This window comes from Chiloscyllium plagiosum, unplaced genomic scaffold (assembly GCF_037043375.1).
Source record: "Chiloscyllium plagiosum isolate Xiang-an unplaced genomic scaffold, Cpla_swu_hap1 HiC_scaffold_1, whole genome shotgun sequence".
In the NCBI taxonomy this organism is placed as follows: Eukaryota; Metazoa; Chordata; class Chondrichthyes; order Orectolobiformes; family Hemiscylliidae; genus Chiloscyllium; species Chiloscyllium plagiosum.
This window is the reverse complement of record NW_028270139.1, coordinates 64,039,297-64,052,019: the sequence shown is the minus strand read 5'-3', so window position 1 is coordinate 64,052,019 and position 12,723 is coordinate 64,039,297.

Sequence of the window (12,723 nt, the reverse complement as noted above, 5' to 3'; positions counted from 1 at the left end):
AGCTTTCTAGCCCCCACTCTGCTTCCTGTTACCACTCCAACAAAACTCACTGGCTTATCCGGTTTCCCACATCTGGCTTCCCAGTGCTTCTCCTAACCCACCAACACTGTGATTTCATGTGGCCTACTTTACTGCAGTGAAAACACCAGAGCTTTTTAACTTCTCTGTCCCCTTCAAGGGTTTCCTTTTTACCCAGTGGTAAATTATCCTTTCGATTCCCACTGAGATCTACCTTTCCCTTTCCATGTGAGGATTTCTCTTTTCCCCCTCACGGATTGAAATTGATTCTGGAAGCCAAACTTTGATTTATAGACCAACTCATAATCATCAGCCATTTCAGCTGCTAATCTTGCTGTTTTACCTTTCTGCTCTTCCATGAGTTCTCATTATTTCAGGAAGTGAATTGTTGAGCTTTTCCAAAATAATTATCTCTCTAAGAGCGGCATAGGTTTGCTCTATTTTTAAAGCTCTTATCTACCTATTGAATTTACTTTGTTAGATCCTTTCAAACGCAATATAGGTTTGACCAGGGTCCCTCCTTAGATTCCTGAAATGTTGTCTGTCGGCTTCTGGCACAAGCCCATATGCTCTTCAGATGGCTTTCTTCACACGCCCTAGTTACTTGCTCCGATAGTGATGCAATTACCTCACTAGCTCTACCTTCAAGTTTTGTTTGGATCAACATGGTCAATGGCCACCACATTTATTTAGCCACTTTTTCAAATGAGATTTTGAAAAGGCTTCCCCATCCTTATCATCAAACTTGGACAATGCTTGAATATATTTAAACAGAACCCATCCAGGCCTTTGATGACCATGGGTTTGCTCATCCTCACTCTCTCACTCACTCCAGAAAGAAAGCTGTCTTTCCTGGCTAATTGCCAGTTTCTGAAGTTCAAACACTCTCTTTTTCTTTCTCTTCTGTTTTAATCGTAATTCAAGCTGTTTCATTTCTGTTGCCATTTCCTTCTCTTTTGCCTCTAACTTAATTTTCTTCATTTTTCCATTGAGTTTTAACCATCTGTAAAGATTCTGATGATGTTTCCATCAAATTTAAATGCTGAGCTATTGTTGTAATTATCTCTCCTTTCCTCACGGAAGGAGGCAGCTCCAACCCCAGCTTGCTGCTAATTCCAGCAGCTTGGCCTTAACCACCTTTTTGTAAAACCCCCAAGGTCACTTCTTCCACCCCCAGAAAACTCTTGGTGACTGAAAGAGCTATTGCTATCCCAAGCACTGTTTAAATCAGCTGAATTCAACACTCAGAACAAAAGATACTAACACCTACCACAGCTGCCTTTGAATTCAACAACCCTAATCCCAATTTGGAACTACATAACAAATCCCGCAAAGATCCCCCAGCCAGACCCCTCAAAACATTTCAAGAAAGTAGCCCAGACCCTGACTTTGCTATTTGATTTTAAGCAAGTGTACAGTGGATATTCCGGGAGACAATCAGCTGGTCAAAATGCTTAGTTTTAAACAAACAGAATTTATTCACAAGATTACTGAATGAAACACAAAGAATAGAAAACAGAATACAGAATAATGTATCCTATCCAAAAACCCAACACACTATCCCAACTTAATGATGCTGTTCCAAAATACTTGCAACAATCCCCATAAGCACCCGTTGGCACAAAAGGTAAAACCAAACATGTTCTTACAGGAAAGAAGTCAGGGAGAGAGAGAGAGTCCAGCACCCTTTCTTCACACACTGCCTCATTCCAACCAAACCAGAGAATAACTGAGCTGCAAGAACTGGCCCCTCTCCTTTCATTATAGAAGTGGTATTTTTTTTAAAAACCTGAAAGCCTTCTGCCTGAGGCAGTATCTGTTAACTGTAAACAAATTGGCTCTAAATTCCATCCAAACTCATCCAAACCTATGTCATTTACAACCTCTCTGAAAAACCCAAAGACAGGATAACCTTGTTAAAGGAGCAGCTTTGTCACAATCAGTTGAGCAGAGCTTAGAGGGACCACCAGCTCAGTCAGTCGTCAGGGTGGTTTTGTTAAGGGGTTCTCACGTCTTGTTAACTAAATTGAATTTTTTGAAGAAATAATGAGGAGAATTGATGAGGTTAGTGTTTAATGAGAATGGATGGTGCCTACATGATGGACTGTTAAAGAAAATTAACATCTATGTGATACAGGGGCATGTGATGAGTTGGATCCAAAATTGGCTCTATGGCAGGAAACAAGAGCAAAGATATAATGCTGTACCTTTCTGATACACTGGTTAGGCCCCAGCCAGAGTTCTGTACACTGCTCACAGCTCCAAATTACAGGAAGGACATAACTGCACTGGAAACAGTACATGGTAGATTTATAAGAAGGTTGTCAGAGATTGTAAATTGTAACAAAAGAACGATTGGACAGCTAGGGTTATTACAATATAGCAACAGAGGAATGAGTCAGGTATACAAACTATAAGGGGATTGAATTGAGTGGATGGGGAAGATCTGTTCTCTGAGCAGAAATGTTAGTTATTGGGGGTCACAGGTTTTAGGGGATTGGTAGAAGGACCAGCTGGGACTTTAGGAAGAATCTTTTCATCAAGATGGTATTGGATGTCTTTTGTTTGCTGTCCCATGAGGTTGTTGAGATGGAAATTCTGAACTCATTCAAAAGAAACTTGGATCAGTATCTGAAGCACACTAAGTTGTAAGGCCATGTACTAGATGCTGGAAAGTGGGATTATAATGGATATGATGATTCCATTTTGCATAAAGTCCAGCTTCAGTGCCATGATTATTGATCTGCATTGATCTTCAATTAACATTCTTATCATGGGCATAGCCCTCCCTATCCCTGCATTCTATTGCGGCCCTAAAACATCCTCTTAGGCCAGGGTTTTGGCCTTGACTTGTGTGCCTGAGGTGGGTAGCTGAAGCCAGGAAATTTCTGCAGGTATGGATTGGATCAGGGCCGTCACCTGGCTGAAGATCAGAAAAAGTCACCGGGTCTAATGAATATCAAAGCAAGAGAGTTAAAAGATAACCCTGGCTCTTTGGGACTTGTTCCAGCAGTATTATTAAATATGTGATGGTGGGAATGTTAAAAGTGGCTGATGGGGTATTCGTCAGACTGGATGCTTTATCTGGTGCAATACTGGAGCTGCACTCATCTAGACAAATGGAGAATCTTCCATCACATTTCTGACTTGTCTCCCTTAGGAAATGAGTCAGTGCTTCAGAATACCTAGTCTCAAATATGCTCATGTTACACTATTTATATAACTGGGAGAAAGGGAGGACTGCAGATGCTGGAGATCAGAGCTGAAAATGTGTCGCTGGAAAAGCACAGCAGGTCAGGCAGCATCCAAGGAGCAGAAAAAGGGCTCATGCTCAAAACATCGATTCTTTTGCTCCTTGGATGCTGCCTGACCTGCTGCGCTTTTCCAGCAACACATTTTCAGCTCTATTTATATAACTGGCCCAGTTAAACTTTTGTTGAATCATAAAACCTTTGTCCACCCTGGGTACTGTCCAGGTGTTGTTGCCATTTGGACATGGACTGCTGCAGTGTCTTTGGAGTGTTGAATACTCCTGAACGTTATGCAATCATTGGTGAACATCCCCACTTCTGAATGTCCAGAGAGCTATTTAGTAGGTAAGCCTGAAAAAAAAACATTGATACCTTTTCTCTCTGGCATGACCCCTCCTTCACAAATTTGCCCATCATAACAGTAGAGGTAAAGTTGGTCTCTGGTGGCAGTGATAACCAAATTATAGAGAGAAAACATATGATCAGTATTACAGTTTATTTGACATCCTAACCTTGAGGGTTCTTGTGATGCTGTGGTAGTGTCCCTACCTGGGCCTGAAGACCAAGGTTTAAATCCCATTTGATCCAGATGTGTGTCATCACCTCCTTGAATATGTTGATTAGAAAACATTAATATTAACAGGTACCCCTTATCCAAAAATTAAACTTGCAAAGCTGATCAACCAATCTTTGAACAAAACTGATGACAATTATTTCAGGAGCTATTGTGGCAAAGTGGTAGTGTTCCTACCTCTGGCCCAGGAAGCCCAGGTTTAAATCCCACCTTATCCAACAGCATGTTTAGAGATATTTTTAACCGACATATTCAGAGATGTTATGATGCGAATATGAGGCAGGTGGAACTTCCACTCAGGCCTTAGAGTCCAGAGGTAGTGACGCTACCACTGCATAAGTGCTGTATTTAGCAATGTGCATTGATATTTCTGAAAAGGTTAATTAGGAAATAAAACAGACACCCAAGCCTTCTTTAACACCCATTCAAATCATTGATAAAACTAATTTCACTTGATAACTTGTGTGTGACCACAGTGTAAAATCATACTGAATGACTTGAACAAAATGAAGCACTAACCAAACAATAAGACTTAGAGTCACAGAGATGTACATCATGGAAACAGACCCTTCGGCCCAAGCCATCCATGCTGACCAGATATTCCAACCTGATCTATTCCCACCTGCCAGCACCTGGCCTATATCCCTCCAAACACTTCCTATTCATATACCCATCCAAATGTATCTTAAATGTTGCAATTGTACCAGCATCCACCACATCCTCTGGCTGCTCATTCCATACATGTACCACCTTCTGTGTGAAAAGGTTGCCCCTTAGGTCTCTTTTACATCGTTCCCCTCTCACCCTAAACCTATGCCCTCTAGTTCTGGACTCCCGCATCCCAGGAAAAAGACTTTGTCTATTTATCCTAAGCATACCCCTCATAATTTTGTAAACCTCTACAGGGTCACCCCTCAGCCTCTGATGCTCCAGGGAAAACAGCCCCAGCCTGTTTAGCCACTCCCCAGAGCTCAAATCCTCCAACCCTGGCAACACCCTTGTGAATCTTTCCTGAACCCTTTCTAGTTTCACAACATTTTTCCAATAGGAAGGAGACCAGAATTGCACACAATATTCCAACAGTGACCTAACCAATGTACAGCCACAACATGACCTCCCAACTCCTGTACTCAATACTCTGATCAATAAAAGAAAGCATATCAAACGCCTTCTTCACTACCCTACCTACCTGCGACTCTACTTTCAAGGAGCTATGAACCTGCACTCCAAGGTCTCTATGTTCAGCAACACTCTCTAGGACCTTACCATTAAGTGTATAAGTCCTGCTAAGATTTGCTTTCCCAAAATGCAGCACCTCACATTTATCTGAATTAAACTCCATCTGCCACTTCTCGGCCCATTGGCCCATCTGGTCAAGATCCTGTTGTAATCTGAGGTAACCCTCTTCGCTGTCCACTACACCTCCAATTTTGGTGTCATCTGCAAACTTACTAACTATTACATAAATGATTTGAATGCGAGCATAAGAGGTATAGTTAGTTATGACAGAAGTAGAGGATCCAGCACTGATCCTTGTGGCACTCCACTGGTCACAGGCCTCCAGTCTGAAAAACAACTCTCCACCACCATCCTCTGTCTTCTACCTTTGAGCCAGTTCTGTATCCAAATGACTAGTTCTCCCTGTATTCCATGTGATCTAACCTTGCTAACCAGTCTCCCATGGGGAACCTTGTCGAACACCTTACTGAAGTCCATATAGATCACATCTACTGCTCTGCCCTCATCAATCCTCTTTGTTAATTCTTCAAAAAACTCAATCAAGTTAGTGAGACATGGTTTCCCAAGCATAAAGCCATGTTGACTATCCATAATCAGTCCCTGCCTTTTCAAATACATGTACATCCTGTCCCTCAGGATTCCCTCCAATAACTTGCCCACCATTGACGTCAGGCTCACCGGTCTGTAGTTCTCTGGCTTGTCCTTACCACCCTTCTTAAACAGTGGCACCATGGTAGCCAACCTCCAGTCTTCCGGCACCTCACCTGTGACTATCGATGATACAAAAATATCTCAGCAAAAGGCACAACAATCACATTCCTAGCTTCCCACAGAGTTCTCGGGTACACCTGATCAGGTCCCGGGGATTTATCCACTTTTAACCGTTTCAAGACATCCAGCACCACCTCCTTGGAAATATAGACCTGTTTAAGATGTCACCATCTATTTCCCTACAGTCTATATCTTCCATATCCTTTCCCACAGTAAATACTGATACAAAATACTCGTTTAGTATCTCGCCCATTGTCTGCGGCTTCACACAAAGGCCACCTTGCTGATCTTTGAGGGGCCTATTCACTCCCTCGTTATCCTTTTGCCCTTAATATATTTGTAAAAACCCTTTGGATTCTGTTTAACTCTATTTGCCAAAGCTATCTCATGTCCCCTTTTTGCCCTCCTGATTTCCCTCTTAAGCATACTCCTACTGTCTTTATACTCTTCTAAGGATTCATTCGATCTATCTTGTCTGTACCTGACATATGCTTCCTTCTTTTTCTTAATCACACCCTCAATTTCTTTAGACATCCAGCATTCCCTATACCTACCAGCTTTTCCTTTCAGAGAAAGTGAGGGCTGCAGATGCTGGAGATCAGAGCTGAAAATGTGTTGCTGGAAAAGCGCAGGTCAGGCAGCATCCAAGGAACAGGAGAATCGACGTTTCGGGCATAAGCCCTTCTTCAGGAATGAGGAAAGTGTGTCCAGCAGGCTAAGATAAAAGGTAGGGAGGAGGGACTTGGGGGAGGGGCTTTGGAAATGCGATAGGTGGAGGGAGGTCAAGGTGAGGGTGATAGGCCGGAGTGGGGTGGGGACGGAGAGGTCAGGAAGATGATTGCAAGTTAGGAAGGCGGTGCTGAGTTCGAGGGATTTGACTGAGACAAGGTGGGGGGAGGGAAAATGAGGAAACTGGAGAAATCTGAGTTCATCCATGGTGGTTGGAGGGTTCCCAGGCAGAAGATGAGGCGCTCTTCCTCCAACCGTCGTGTTGCCATGGTCTGGCGATGGAGGAGTCCAAGGACCTGCATGTCCTTGGTGGAGTGGGAGGGAGAGTTAAAGTGTTGGGCTACGGGGTGGTTGGGTTGGTTGGTCCGGGTGTCCCAGAGGTGTTCTCTGAAACGTTCCACAAGTAGGCGGCCTGTCTCCCCAATATAGAGGAGGCCACATCCGCTGCACCCGATGTGGCCTCCTCTATATTGGGGAGACAGGCCGCCTACTTGTGGAACGTTTCAGAGAACACCTCTGGGACACCCGGACCAACCAACCCAACCACCCCGTAGCCCAACACTTTAACTCTCCCTCCCACTCCACCAAGGACATGCAGGTCCTTGGACTCCTCCATTGCCAGACCATGGCAACACGACGGTTGGAGGAAGAGCGCCTCATCTTCTGCCTGGGAACCCTCCAACCACAAGGGATGAACTCAGATTTCTCCAGTTTCCTCATTTCCCCTCCCACCACCTTGTCTCAGTCAAATCCCTGGAACTCATCACCGCCTTCCTAACCTGCAATCATCTTCCTGACCTCTCCCCCCTACCCCACTCCAGCCTATCACCCTCACCTTGACCTCCCTCCACCTATCGCATTTCCAAAGCCCCTCGCCCAAGTCCCCACTCCCTACCTTTTATCTTAGCCTGCTGGACACACTTTCCTCATTCCTGAAGAAGTGCTTATGCCCAAAACGTCGATTCTCCTGTTCCTTCGATGCTGCCTGACCTGCTGCACTTTTCCAGCAACACATTTTCAGCCTTTCCTATCACTCTAACAGGAATATACTCTCTGTGGACTCTCATTATATCATTTGAGGCTACCCATTTTCTAGCCGTCCCTTTACTTGCAAACATCTGCTCCCAACCAGCTTTTGAAGGTTCTTGCCTAATACCATCAAAATTAGCCTTCCTTCAATTTAGAACTTCAACTTTTAGATCTGGTCTATCCTTTTCCATCACTATTTTAAGTCTAATAGAATTATGGTTGCTGGCCCCAAAGTGCTCACCCACTGACACCTCAGTCACCTGCCCTGCTTTATTTCCAAGAGTAGGTCAAGTTTTGCACCTTCTCTAGTAGGTACATTCACATCCACAATTTTCTTGTGCACACTTAACAAATTCCTCTATATCTAAACCTTAACACTATGGCAGTCCCAGTTGATGTTTGGAAAGTTAAAATCATGGACCATAACCACCCTATTATTCTTACAGATAGCGGAGATCTCCTTACAAGTTTATTTCTCAATTTCCCTCTGACTATTAGGGGGTCTGTAATACAATCCCAATAAGGTGATCATCCTTTTCTTATTTCTCAGTTCCACCCAAATAAATTCTCTGGATATATTTCCAGGAATATCCTCCCTCAGCACAGCTGTAATGCTATCCCTTATCAAAAACAACACTCCCCCTCCCTCTCTTGCCTCCCTTTCTATCCTTCCTGTAGCATGTGTATCCTGAAACATTAGGTTGCCAGTCCTGTCCATCCCTGAGACATGTTTCTGTAATTGCTATGATATCTCAGTCCCAAGTTCCTAATCATGCCAAGTTCATGTCCCAACCCACTCTAACCCCACCTGCCAACACCCGGCCCATATCCCTCCAAACCCTTCCTATTCACATACCCATCCAGATGCTTTTTCAATGCTGTAATTGTACCAGCCTCCACCACTTCTTCTGGCAGCTCATTCCACACACACACACCACCCTCTGCATGAAACTTTTGTCCCTTAGGTCTCTTTCATATCTTTCCCCTCTCACCTTAAACCTATGCCCTCTAGTTCTGGACTCCCCCCACCCCAGGGAAAAGACTTTGTCTATTTACCCTATCCATGCCCCTCATGATTTTATAAACCTCTATAAGGTCACCCCCCAGCCTCTGATGCTCCAGGGAAATCAGTCCTCGCCTATTCAACCTCTCCCTATAGCTCAAATCCTCCAACACAAGCAATATCTTTGTAAGTCTTTTCTGAACCAATTCAAGTTTCACATCTTTCCAATAGGAAGGAGACCAGAATTGCATGCAATATTCCAACAGTGGCCTAACCAATGTCCTGTACAGCCGTAACATGACCTCCCAACTCCTGTACTCAATACTCTGACCAATAAAGGAAAGCATACCAAACGCCTTCAATTCAGGTTCTGAAATGCAAATCGGTCACGTTGTTTTGAAATTAACAGTCAGCTATAGAACAATTTGAATATTTGTCTCACCTTATTCCTGAATAAAGCAAAACAACTCATCATCTAGATTTAATTTTAAGATCCATATTCATTCTTATGAAAACATATAGTAAAGATGTTAAGAATTGGAAAAAGGTGCATCTTTTCTAAGCTCAACCCCTATAACCCTCTGAAATCTCTGCCTTCCTCCAATTCTGGTCCCTTGGGCCATACCAGCTCTAATTGCTTCACCTTTGCTCGCTACTTCACCTTTGCTGGCGATGTCTTTACCTGCTGAGGCCCAAGCTTTGGATTTCCCTCGATAAATCTTTCTCCTTGCCTTTCTCCACATATAAGAAGCTTTTTAAAACTTTGCATTTGATCTTCTGTCCTGATATTACTCAATGTGACTTAGTATCTGATGTTTGATATTGCTCCTCCAAAGGACATCGGAACATTTTACTGCATTGAAGGCGCTATATAAATGCAAGATGTTGTTAATTTACACATACTTATTGGTTAAGTGTGTTATTCTGTGCCAGCAAGAATGGAAGCCTGGAAATGACAATATCCATATTTGTGCAACAGCCTCAGATCCTAATAATGAGAACATTATTACTTTTCAGCTTCTTCTCACTAGATGATTGTTGACATGGTAGAACTGTTACCACCCATCAGAATCCACAAGTTTCATTATTGTAATATTAAAAAGATACAACAACCAACCCCTTGGAATCAATTCTTGGTAAATCTCGAATTGTGTAAGCGACTATCTCAAGAAAGTTTTAATTTATAAGATTTAGCTGAAGTGTAAATACCAATCTTAACACCAAACGTATTTTGTTGGCATAGCAACTTTGATGCAATAACATAGTCCAAAAGAAGTAATTATTATTGAATGTTAGAAGACATAGTATTTTCATGAACATACGTGGCATACTACAATCGCCACTCCCTCTCCACCCGACACCCGGAGGAAGAATGCCTCACCTTCCACCTCGGGACCCTCCAAACCCACGGCATCAATGTGGATTTCACCAGTTTCCTCATTTCCCCACCACCCCATCTTATCCCAGTTCCAACCTTCCAACTCGGCAACACCCTTGTGACCTGTCCTACCTATTCATTTACCTTCCCACCTATCCACTCTATCCTATCCTTCGACCTATCACCATTACCCCCACCTCCATCTACCTATCGTACTCTTAGTTACCTTTCCCCCACCTCCAACCCCCTCCCATTTATCTCACCACCCCCTCGGCTCCCAGCGTCATTTCTGACGAAGGCCTTTTGCCCAAAATGTCGATTCTCCTGCTCCTCGGATGCTGCCTGACCTGCTATGTTTTTCCGGCACCACACTCTCAGTTCTAATCGCCAGCATCTGCAGTCCTCACTTTTGCCTCATAGATAGCATACTGCCAGAGCAGCTTTTGAATGTACTGTTTATCCTTATTTAGTGTTTCATAATCAGGCACAGAACAATTTATCAGTACAACCCTCGACTTTTAAAGCATTTGGTCCACACCCTCCTTTCATTCTCCAGAAATCTTAAAATCCATTTGCTTTGAGCTCACCTTTAATCTTGTCCCCTTACTTTTTTATTGATTACACAATGCAGCATCAGATTTTTCACTTTCTTATAGAGTGGGATGGTATGTTAGAAGCATCATATGGGAAAACTTGCCCCCATTTTCAGTCCAGACACTTATTGGAATATATAATGTAACTCATGTGCCCATTATTTTGAGTTGGTGGATGGAAATCAAGTGGGCTATATAATGGGCATGGAAGCTTCCCCAATAATCAAGGGCAGAAATGTTAACACAAGTATCAGCTATTAGTCAATGTAATTCTCAGTCTTATATGGACATTGAGTTTTCATGTTATTGAAAATGTTTTGTCATGCTCAGCATTTGAAGGCATTTCCTCGCTGTGCAAAGCAGAAAATAAATTCCACACCATGCTTTATGAGAGACTCATTTCTTCCACTGCCTTCAGCATATTTGATTCCAACCTTTGCGGGAGATGTCTGGACTTGGGTGTGATAATGGAACACTTACATAGTTAAGGAAGATAAGATAATGAGCACAATATAAAACATGGTAAAATTATTCCAAGTTACAGTGTATCCTGTAGTTTCTACATACCTTGATACAAAATATTGGAATAGAATTTGCATTTGGCATACTTTCATGAGCAGGGTGATCAACAACCTGAAATTGTAAATCTGAACATGAGACGACATGAAAGACTCCACATTCATCACCATCACTCTTCCCATAAAATTAAACAAAATAAACTGGCTACGCTCACTCCCCTCCCTGTTTATTGGAAGATGTCCTAATCAGGCCACTTAGCTCCTCACTCAATTAAAGCCTTGGCTCAAACATGGACAAAAGAGCGGAATTTAAGAGGTCAGATGAAAGTGACTGCTCTTTACCTCATGGTGCCCTAGCAAAACTGAAGCCAATGCAATTAGATGAAAATCTCCAGAACACATACCCTTATCATATTTAAATAAAGTCAAAATTAGCGATGCCCACTGGGATGTGGACAGATACTGTGAATGCAGATTCTCACATCACCAATTCTAACACTTTGGCACCAGTTCTGGACATTAGAAAAAGTGGGAGACGCATCTCAATTTCTCTCTTATCTAATTCAAAGAAACAAAAAAACACTTCCTGATGAGCGTCATATTTGATATGCAGCCATTTATTGTACTTGCAGCTAGTGTATGGTCATGAAAGAAAATGATTGTAACTGACCAATTTCTCTCCCTTGAAATAAAGCAGATTGAAAACTGTGCAAATCTGACAGTTTTTGAGGGGTTCCTTCAGGCACCTAATAAAGTGCTCAACATTTTGTGAGGGTTGCAAAGTAGTAGTAGTACAAGATCATTTATGTGTTTTACAGAATCATTAACAAATTGCATAAAGTTTGATTTACTGCTTACACCAGGTCAGAAAAATGTTTTGTGCAGTTGGAAGGTTATGGGGCAATTATTCTGAACAGCGTTCCTGCTTTTGTATTTTTCTTCTGCACAGATTTCCAAAGTTCTCCACAACTTGTAGCCAATGCTGAGAACAGTGTTGGCACTCTGATCGCCATGAGCAGCCACTTACAGCAGCAGTGCAGCCATGCAGCTGAGAGGATGCATTGAGCCAATCCCAATTAGAATTAGATAAATATTTGAGGAAGAAAACTATTAAAGTAAGGTGAAGCAGGCAAATCAAATTCTGTCTGACAACAGACCATATCTGTGTGTTGGAGGCATGTGCAGACTAACCATTGCTCAAAAGTAACGCATGGGTTCTTGATTACTGAACATGTACAGCAATGGGTGAGCCAGGAAAATAGGGTTATGCACATCTTTATGCTGGCATTACATCATAATTTTATAAGGGATTTGCACTGCAGACATGGAGACTAGAACTGTAAGATAGACACTGCAATAAATTTGATAAATTTGGATTGGGTTTGCTGCTAGCTGCCTAAAGTACACACTTTAGGCTGTTGTGGCATAAAGTAATCATCTGATTGCATGTATCAGCTATGAATAATGTAGTCTATCAGTTTACACCTTTGATATTTTCTGCAGTATAGGTTTGTTTGTTCAATGCTTATGACTAATATTTTACAATCAATAATATCAGCAAACTTTAAAGAGATTTACGTGAATTTGAAAGAAGAAGGAAATTTCACCATCTCATATTAC